We start from the raw sequence: 8,776 nt of genomic DNA on the forward strand, positions 1-8,776 counted from the left end.
ATATATTCCTTGGAAAAGTGTCTAATCATGTCTTCTACCTATTTTTTAACTGGATTATTTATTTTTTGGGTGTTGAGTTTGATAAGTTCTTTACAGATTTTGAATATTAACCCTTTATCAGGTAGGTCATTTGCAAATATCTTCTCTCATTCCAAAGGTTCCCCTTTAGTTTTGTTGATTCTTTCCTTTGCTGTGCGGAAGCTTGTTATCTTGATGAAGTCCCAATAGTTCATTTTTGCTTTTTGTTTTCCTTGCCTCCAGAGATGTATCTAGTAAGAAGTTGATATGGCCAACGTCAAAGAAGTTGATGCCTGTGTTCTCCTCTAGTGTTTTGATAGTTTCCTGTCTCACATTTAGGCCTTTCATCCATTTCAATTTATTTTTGTGTATGGTGTAAAAAAAAGGAGGGGGGGGGAGGATCCAGTTTCATTCTTTTGCACATTGCTGTCCAGTTTTCTCAACACCATTTGTTAAAGAGACTATCTGTTTTCCATTGGATATCCTTTCCTGCTTTGTCAAAGATTGGTTGACCATATAGTTGTGAGTCCATTTCTGGGTTTTTTAAATCTGTTCCACTGATCTATGTGTCTGTGTTTATGACGGTACTGTACTGTCGTCTTAATTACTACAGCTTTGTAATGTATCTTAAAGTCTGGAATTATGATGCCTCCAGGTTTATTTTCCGTTTTCAAGATTGCTTTGGCTATTTGGGGTTTTTGTGGTTCTATACAAATATTAGGATTGTTCATTCTAGCGCTGTGAAAAATGGTGGGGCGCCTGGGTGGCTCAGTCGGTTAAGTGTCCAACTTCGGCTCAGGTCATGATCTCACAATTCGTGGGTTCGAGCCCCGCATCAGGCTCTGTGCTGACAGCTCAGAGCCTGGAGCCTGCTTCAGATTCTGTGTGTGTCTCTCTCTCTGCTCCTCCCTGTCTCACACTCTGTCTCTGTCTCTCAAAAATAAATAAATGTAAAAAAAATTTAAAAAAAAGAAAAATGCTGGTGGTATTTTGATAGGGATTGCATTAAATCTGTAGATTACTGTGAGTAATGTTGACACATAACAATTTTTAAAATATTTTAACTATATTTGTTTTTCCAATCCTTGAGCATGGAATATTTCTCCATTTCTTTGTGTCATCTTCAATTTCTTTCATAAGTGTTCTAAAGTTTTCAGAGTGCAAATCTTTTACCTCTTTGGTTAGGTTTATTTATAGGTATCTTACATTTTTTGGTGTAATTGTAAATGGGATTGATTCTTTGATTTCTCTTTTTGCTCTTTCATTATTGGTGTATAGAAATGCAACAGATTTCTGTATGTTGATTATATCCTGCAACTTTACTGAATTTGTGTTATCAGTTCTAGCAGTTTTTTGGTGGAATCTTATGTGTTACCTACATACAGTATCATGTTGTCTGTGAATAGTGAAAGTTTGACTTCTTCCTTGCTGATTTGGATGCCTTTTATTTCTTTTTGTTGTCTGATTGCTGAGGCTAGGACTTCCAGTACTCTGTTAAATAGTAATGGATAAATAGTAATGGTAATAGTAACATTTATGTTAAATAGTAAGACATTCCTGTCTTATTCCCGACCATAGAGGAAAAGCTCTTAGTTTTTCCCCCATTGAGAATGGTATTAGCTGTGGCTCTTCTGTATATGACCTTTATGATGTTGAAGTCTGTTTTCTCTTATCCTTAATTTGTTGAGGGTTTTTGTCAAGAATGGTTGCTGTATTTTCTTAAATGCTTTTTCTGCGTTTATTGAGAGGAACTTATAGTTCTTATCCTTTTTTTTAAATTATTATTAATGTGGTAAAATATGTTGATTGATTTGAGAATACTGAACCACACTTGCAGCCCAGGAATAAATCCCACCTTATCGTCATGAATTATTCTTTTAATGTACTGTTGGATTCGATTTGCAAGTATTTTGTTGAGAGTTTTTGCATCCATGTTCATTAGGGATATTGGCCTGTAATTCTCTTTTTTAGTGGGGTCTTTGTCTGGTTTTGGAATCAAGGTAATGCTGGCCTTGTAGAATGAATTTCTATTTTTCTAGAACGGTTTGAGAAGAATAGGTATTAACTCTTCTTTGAATGGTTGATAGAATTCTCCTGGGAAGCCATCTGGTCTAGGACTTTTGTTTGTTGGGAGATTTTTGATTACTGATTTAATTTCTTTCCTGGTTATTGGTCTATTAAAGTTCTCTATTTCTTCCTGTTTCAGTTTTGGTAGTTTATGTTTTAAGTTTCTAAGAATTTATCCATTTCTTCCAGATTGCCCAATTTGTTGGCATATAATTTTTTATAATATTCTCTTATTAATTGTTCATATTTCTGTGGTGTTGGTTGTGATCTCTCTTATCTCATGTGTGGTTTTATTTATTTGGGTCCTTTCTCTTTTCTTTTTGATAAGTCTGAATAGGTGTTTATCAATTTTATTAATTTTTTCAAAGAACCAGCTCCTGGTTTCATTGATCTGTTCTAGTAGTGTTTTGTTTCTTTGTTTGTTTCTATATCATTTATTTCTGCTCTAATCTTTATCATTTCCCTTTTTCTTCTGGATTTAGGTTTCATTTGTTGTTCTTTTTCTAGCTCCTTAAGTGTAAACTTAGGTTGCATATTTGAGATTTTTCTTGCTTCTTGAAGTGGACCAGTGTTGCAATATACTTCCCTCTTATGACTGCTTTTGCTGCATTCCAGAGGGTTTTGGACTGTTGTGTTTTGTCACTTGTTTCCATGTGTTTTATTTTATTTCTTCTTTAATTTCCTGCTTGACCCATTCATTCTTTAGTTGGATACTCTTTAACCTCCATGCATTTGTGGTCATTTACATTTTTTCTTGTGGTTGACTTCAAGGTTCATAGTTTTGTGGTTGGAAAATATGCATGGTATCATCTCAACCTTATTGAGGTCTGATTTGTGGCCTAGTATATGTGATCTATTCTGGAGAATGTCCCATCTGCACTTGAAAAGACTGTGTATTCTGCTGCTTTAGGATGAAATGTTCTGGATATATCTGTTAAGTCCATCCGTCTCAGTATGTCATTCAAAGCCATTGTTTCCTTGTAGATTTTCTGCTTAGGTCATCTGTCCATTGATGTAAGTGGGATGTTAAAGTCCCCTAACATTATTGTATTACTATCAGTGAGTTCCTTTATGTTTGTTATAATTTTTTTATATATTTGGGTGCTTTCAAGTTAGGCATAAATATTTATAATTGTTAGATCTTCTTGTTGGATAGACTCTTTTATTATGATACAGTGCCCTTCTTCATCTCTTCTTATAGTCTTTGGTATAAAATCTAGTTTATCTGACACAAGTATTGCCACTCTGGCTTTTTTTTTTTGATGTCCATTAGTATGATAAATGGTTCTCCATCCCACTTTCAATCTGCAGGTGTCTTTATGCCTAAAAAGCAACATATATATAGGTCTTGTTTTGTTTTTTTTTTTTTTTATCCATTCTAACACCCTATGTCTTTTGATTGGAGCAGTTAGTCCATTTACATTCAGAGTAATTATTGATAGATATTAATTTAGTGCCATTTTATTACTTTTGTTGTTGTTTCTGTATACTCTTTCTGTTCCTTTCTAGTCTTTGTCACTTTTTGGTCTTTCTTTCCTACATAAAGAGTCCCCTTTAATATTTCTTGCAGGACTGGTTTAGTGATCATGAACTCCTTGAGTTTTTGTTTGTCTGAGAAACTATTTTTCCTTCTATTCTGAATGACAGCCTTGCTGGATAGAGTATTCTTGGCTGCATATTTTTCTCATTCAGCATGTTGAATATAACACACCACTCCCTTCTTGCCTGCCAAGTTTCTGTGGAAAGATCTGCTGCTAACTTTATTTGTCTTCCTTTGTAAGTTAGGGACTTCTTTTGTCTTGTTGCTTTTAGGATTTTCTCTTTTTCTCTATATTTTGCAAATTTAACTGCAATATGTCTTGATGCTAGCCTGCTTTTGTTGATTTTGATGGAAGTTCCCTGTGCCTCCTGGATTTGGATGTCTGTTTCCTTCCCTAGGTTATAGAAGTTTTAAGTTACAATTTCCTCAAATAAATTTTCTACCCCTTTTCCCTCTCTTCTTCTGGGACTCCTATGATATGAACGTTATTATGCTTTATGAAGTCACTGAGTTCTCTGAGTCTACATTTGTGATCTAATTTTTCTTTCCCTCTTCTTTTTAGCTTCATTATTTTCCATAGTTTTATTTTTTAAATTATTTTCCATAGTTTTATCTTCTATATCACTTATTTGTTCCTCTGCTTCTTCCATTCCTGTCATTACATCCAGTCAGTTTCAAATCTCGGTTATTCCATTTTTCATTTCAGACCGACTAGTTTTTAGGTCTTTTATCTCTGTTGTAAGGGACTACCTGATGTTTTCTATGCTTTTCCCAAGCCCAGCTACTATCCATATGATTGTTGCTTTAAATTCTGGATCAGCCATATTACTTATATCTGTTACAATTAGATCCTTGGCTGTGACCTTTTCTTGTTCTTTCTTTTGGATTGAATTCCTCCATGTTGGCATTTTGTCTAAGTCTCTTATTCTGTGTGTTGAGAAAGCTTATTATGTTTCTTGCTACTGAGAGTAATGGTTTTATGAAGAAGAGGTCATATACTGTCCAGGGCCTGGCACTTCAGGAAGTGTCTCTAGCGTATGCTGTGTGCACTCTGCTGTTGTGTTTTGGCTGCTCTTTCCCTCAGGTCAGTTCTCTGCAGAATTTTTCCTTGCCTGCTGTGGGGAGTGCTGGACCTTGGCCAGAGTGTGGTGAATTTTAAGTAGGTGTGCTCTGGTCTGCTTGTTAAAAGAGACCCGATGCTATTTCCACTAGAGCTGAAGCTTTGCAGCACTCTATGGTCAGTATATGTAGTGTGTGTGTGTGTGTGTGTGTGTGTGTGTGTGTGTGTAGTGGGGGGGGGAGTTGTGCTGGTCTTCTGGGGGAGGGGCCTGCTGCTCTGGATCTCAGGCACACTTGCTGAAGGAAAGCAGCACGTGCAGAGCACAGGTGGGTGGGGCTTGGTGCAAGCTGTTTAGGCACACTGTTGGCATTGTGCTGCTTACTGAAGTTAGTAAGGGAGGGGCAAGGGAGAGAAATGGCACCAGCTCCCCTCTCTCATCCCTGGAGAGGGGAGTTTGCACCCTCCGCTGTCTAGGAAGCCACCCGGAAGAGTGAAAAATCTCTCTTCATGTGTTCCAGGCTTCTCTCAGATCCCTGCCTCCACCTTGTTTGTGTCTGAGCTGTCTGCCCGTCCAGTAGCACAGTACACCTGTGGTCTATCCCAGGCAGGCCAGATGAGTTTTAAAACACCAAATTTTAGAGACCTGGCATGGTGCGAACTTGCTCCAGTCCTCTGGGGGAGGGTCTCACTGCACTGGGATTGATGCAGGTTTGTCCCAGAAGGGCATTTGCACCAAAGTGCGGGGGCATGGAGTTTGGAGTAAAGCACAGTGAAGAACCAGTGTCCAGGTTAGCCACCCTCAGCAGGTGTCTCTGCACCTATGCTGAGAGGCATGGGAGTGCAATGGTGCCCACCAACTCTTTTGTTCACTGAGAAGCAATGCCGCTTCTCCCAGATACACTCCAGGAAGGGGGAACAATCTCTCCTAGCGCATCCCAAGGGATCCTCAGATCATGCTGTCTGCTCCCAGGCTCTGCCTTCCTTTACCACAGGAGCACTGCAGCACCCTCAGGGCTTTACACCAGCCATGACACAGACCTGTAAAACTCCAGTCTTTGAGCCCTGCTGCTTCTAAAAACTACAAAAATCTGTCCCTCTCATTTTCCCAAAAGCTTTAGGCAAGTGTTTTCCTTGTGTGATCACCCGTGTGTTCCTCTCTCTCTCTCTTCTCTTTCCATGACCAGGGCTCCCTCCCCTCCACAGCACCCACAATCTGTTTCTCCCCCAAACCACATCTCCGCATCTCCTGCCTTCCATGATGTGGCCTCTTCTCCCCTCTAGTTATACAGTTTGTTCTGTTAGTCCTCAGGTCGATTTCTTGGGTATTCAGAATGATTTGATGTTTCTCTAGCTGTGTTTGAACGACAAAGCAAGCGTAGGGTCCTCCTACTACTCTGCCATCTTAGCTCCTCTCTAAAATCTCAGTTTTTAAAGTCCAAACACCCATCTAATGCTAGTGTTCATCTCAAGAGATTATTTCAATTGGTTTGATAAGTTAAGGAATGCTATATCTACATAGTAGTGTTACTCAAAATGTGGTCTAAGAATCAGTGCTGGTCCCTCAACTGTTACTGGTCCACAATGAGATATGTACAGAAATTGAGAGTAAGTGGGTACAAATTTGTATAACAATTTGGCATTGCCTTGACATTCAAATGCACTTGCCAATGAACTCATTTCATTGAACAGCACATAGGCCAGATCAGAAAGTATTGAACTTGAGGGGCACCTGGGTGGCTCAGTCAGTTGAGCGTCTGATTTTGGCTCAGATCTGATTTCTGCTGACAGCTCAGAGCCTGGAGCCTGCTTCAGATTCTGTGTCTCCCTCTCTCTCTGCCTCTCCCCTGCTTGTGCTCTCTCTCTCTCTCTAAAATAAATAAATATTAGAAAAAATTTTCTAAGAAAGTATTGAACTTGTGAGGTAAGTCATATGTGGTGAGAAGTAGGGCTGTCTAAAACACGATATTCTAAAGTTAATTTGCCAACTATAACCCCAAAGTATATAAAGACAGAATCCCTATCTTTCTTCAAAAGTTAACTTAAATGTAACTAATTTTACAGAATAAATAGCTGGAACTCACTGCTGATAAAGAATTGAGAAAGTTTACAAATAGAGTATCACTAATTCATTTTGGAAAAAGTTAAAAATGAATATCATGTTTTGTCCTTGTTTCCATGTATACATCCCTGCAAGACTGGTTTCTCTATTTTAAGTATTATGAAGACACAGAAAGAGTTTTGATATACATTTTCTCCTATGAAAAGCATTGTCATCAATCTAACCTAGATGAGGTAAGTTAAGAAGCAAGAGGCAAATTCATCCATTACATTAACATTAAATATTAATATAAAAATTGGCCGCTAAAAGTGTGAATATAGGTGTTTAATATGGGAATGTATTCCACTAGTGATTTTGTGTTACGATGGCACAATCATCAAAATTATGAGTGTAACAGAAATTTTCTCCATTATTTACCTCTACAGATGTTTTCAATGAACGATGTATATAGTTTTTAAAAAATTCAATCTATATTTGTTTTGATATTTAATGAAATATAATTTAATGTCTATTGAACCTAATATTAAAAAAGGAGCATGTATTTTGTATGCCTTTGTTTTTTTACTGGTAATTTATTTTTATTGGTTTCATAAAAGTTACCCATCTGTTGGAAATTTTGTAAGATTAGATCTTCCACAAAAGTTTGAGAAGCATTGCTCTATGCTTTCACTTGATTTATCAACCCATCAGAAAAAAAAAGAGAGAGAAAGAGAGATGAATAGCTCCTATGCAACTGAGGAATATAACCCTTTAAGATTTTATCATCTATTATAACAACAACTACAATTACAACAGCAATTATACCACCCATGACTGTGTACAGCTGAATTATTGCATATGAACTGACTCTGAAGACAGGTTTTAAAATAACCACAAAACTAGACTTTTATGGTGACCATTTTACAATATATATTAACATTGAATCGCTATGCTGTACACCTAAAACCAATATGATATTGTATTTCAGTTATGCTTCAATAAAAAACACCACCACCAGTTTTGACATTCTCAACAACTTCCACCAATCTCATCCACATAATCCACATCATAGCATGTTAGAAGAAGGTATCACTGGGGCGCCTGGGCGGCTCAGTCGGTTGGGCGTCCGACTTCAGCTCAGGTCATGATCTCGCGGTCCGTGAGTTCGGGCCCCGCACCTGGCCCTGTGCTGACGGCTCAGAGCCTGGAGCCTTTTTCGGATTCTGTGTCTCCCTCTCTCTCTCTGCCCCTCCCCTGCTCATGCTCTGTCTCTCTCTGTCTCAAAAATAAATAAAAACATTTTAAAAATTAAAAAAAAGAAGAAGGTATCACTGAAAACATCATCTTTACCTGGTGGTGCCTGAGACCACAATAAACATCCACACCCTTAGAGGCAATGAGAAGTGGGAAGGTTGGTGGGCAGGAGTGCCACACATGTAGATCACCACTCTGGGTCACTTTCATCTTTGGTACAGTTTTTCCGGCTGACCCCATCACATGGACCTGGCCTGGCAGCTTTAAAATTGGAATAAAGCTATAATTCATCAGCCAGCATTTACCGATCCTGGCATATACCCTGGGATTACCAAGACTGCGAGAAGTGGAAAAAAAAAAGAAAAGAAAAAGAAAAGAAAGCATAGAAGGAAGGAAGCTAATAATAATGACAGAGCCCAGTGTATGATTTTTTATGTGTAGAAAAATAAAGGGATGAATATGTTCATTTTAAAAAACATCTTCAGTGAGATGCAATTCACAGATACAATTTATCCATTTATTTTTTTTTTCAACGTTTGTTTATTTTTGGGACAGAGAGAGACAGAGCATGAACGGGGCAGGGGCAGAGAGAGAGGGAGACAGAGAATCGGAAGCAGGCTCCAGGCTCCGAGCCATCAGCCCAGAGCCCGACGCGGGGCTCGAACTCACGGACCGTGAGATTGTGACCTGGCTGAAGTCGGACGCTTAACCGACTGCGCCACCCAGGCGCCCCCACCAATTTATCCATTTAAACTTACAATTTAAGGGGCATTAGCATTTTCAGAGTTGTGCAACCATC

Source organism: Acinonyx jubatus, chromosome C1 (genome assembly GCF_027475565.1).
Source record: "Acinonyx jubatus isolate Ajub_Pintada_27869175 chromosome C1, VMU_Ajub_asm_v1.0, whole genome shotgun sequence".
Classification (NCBI taxonomy): domain Eukaryota; kingdom Metazoa; phylum Chordata; class Mammalia; order Carnivora; family Felidae; genus Acinonyx; species Acinonyx jubatus.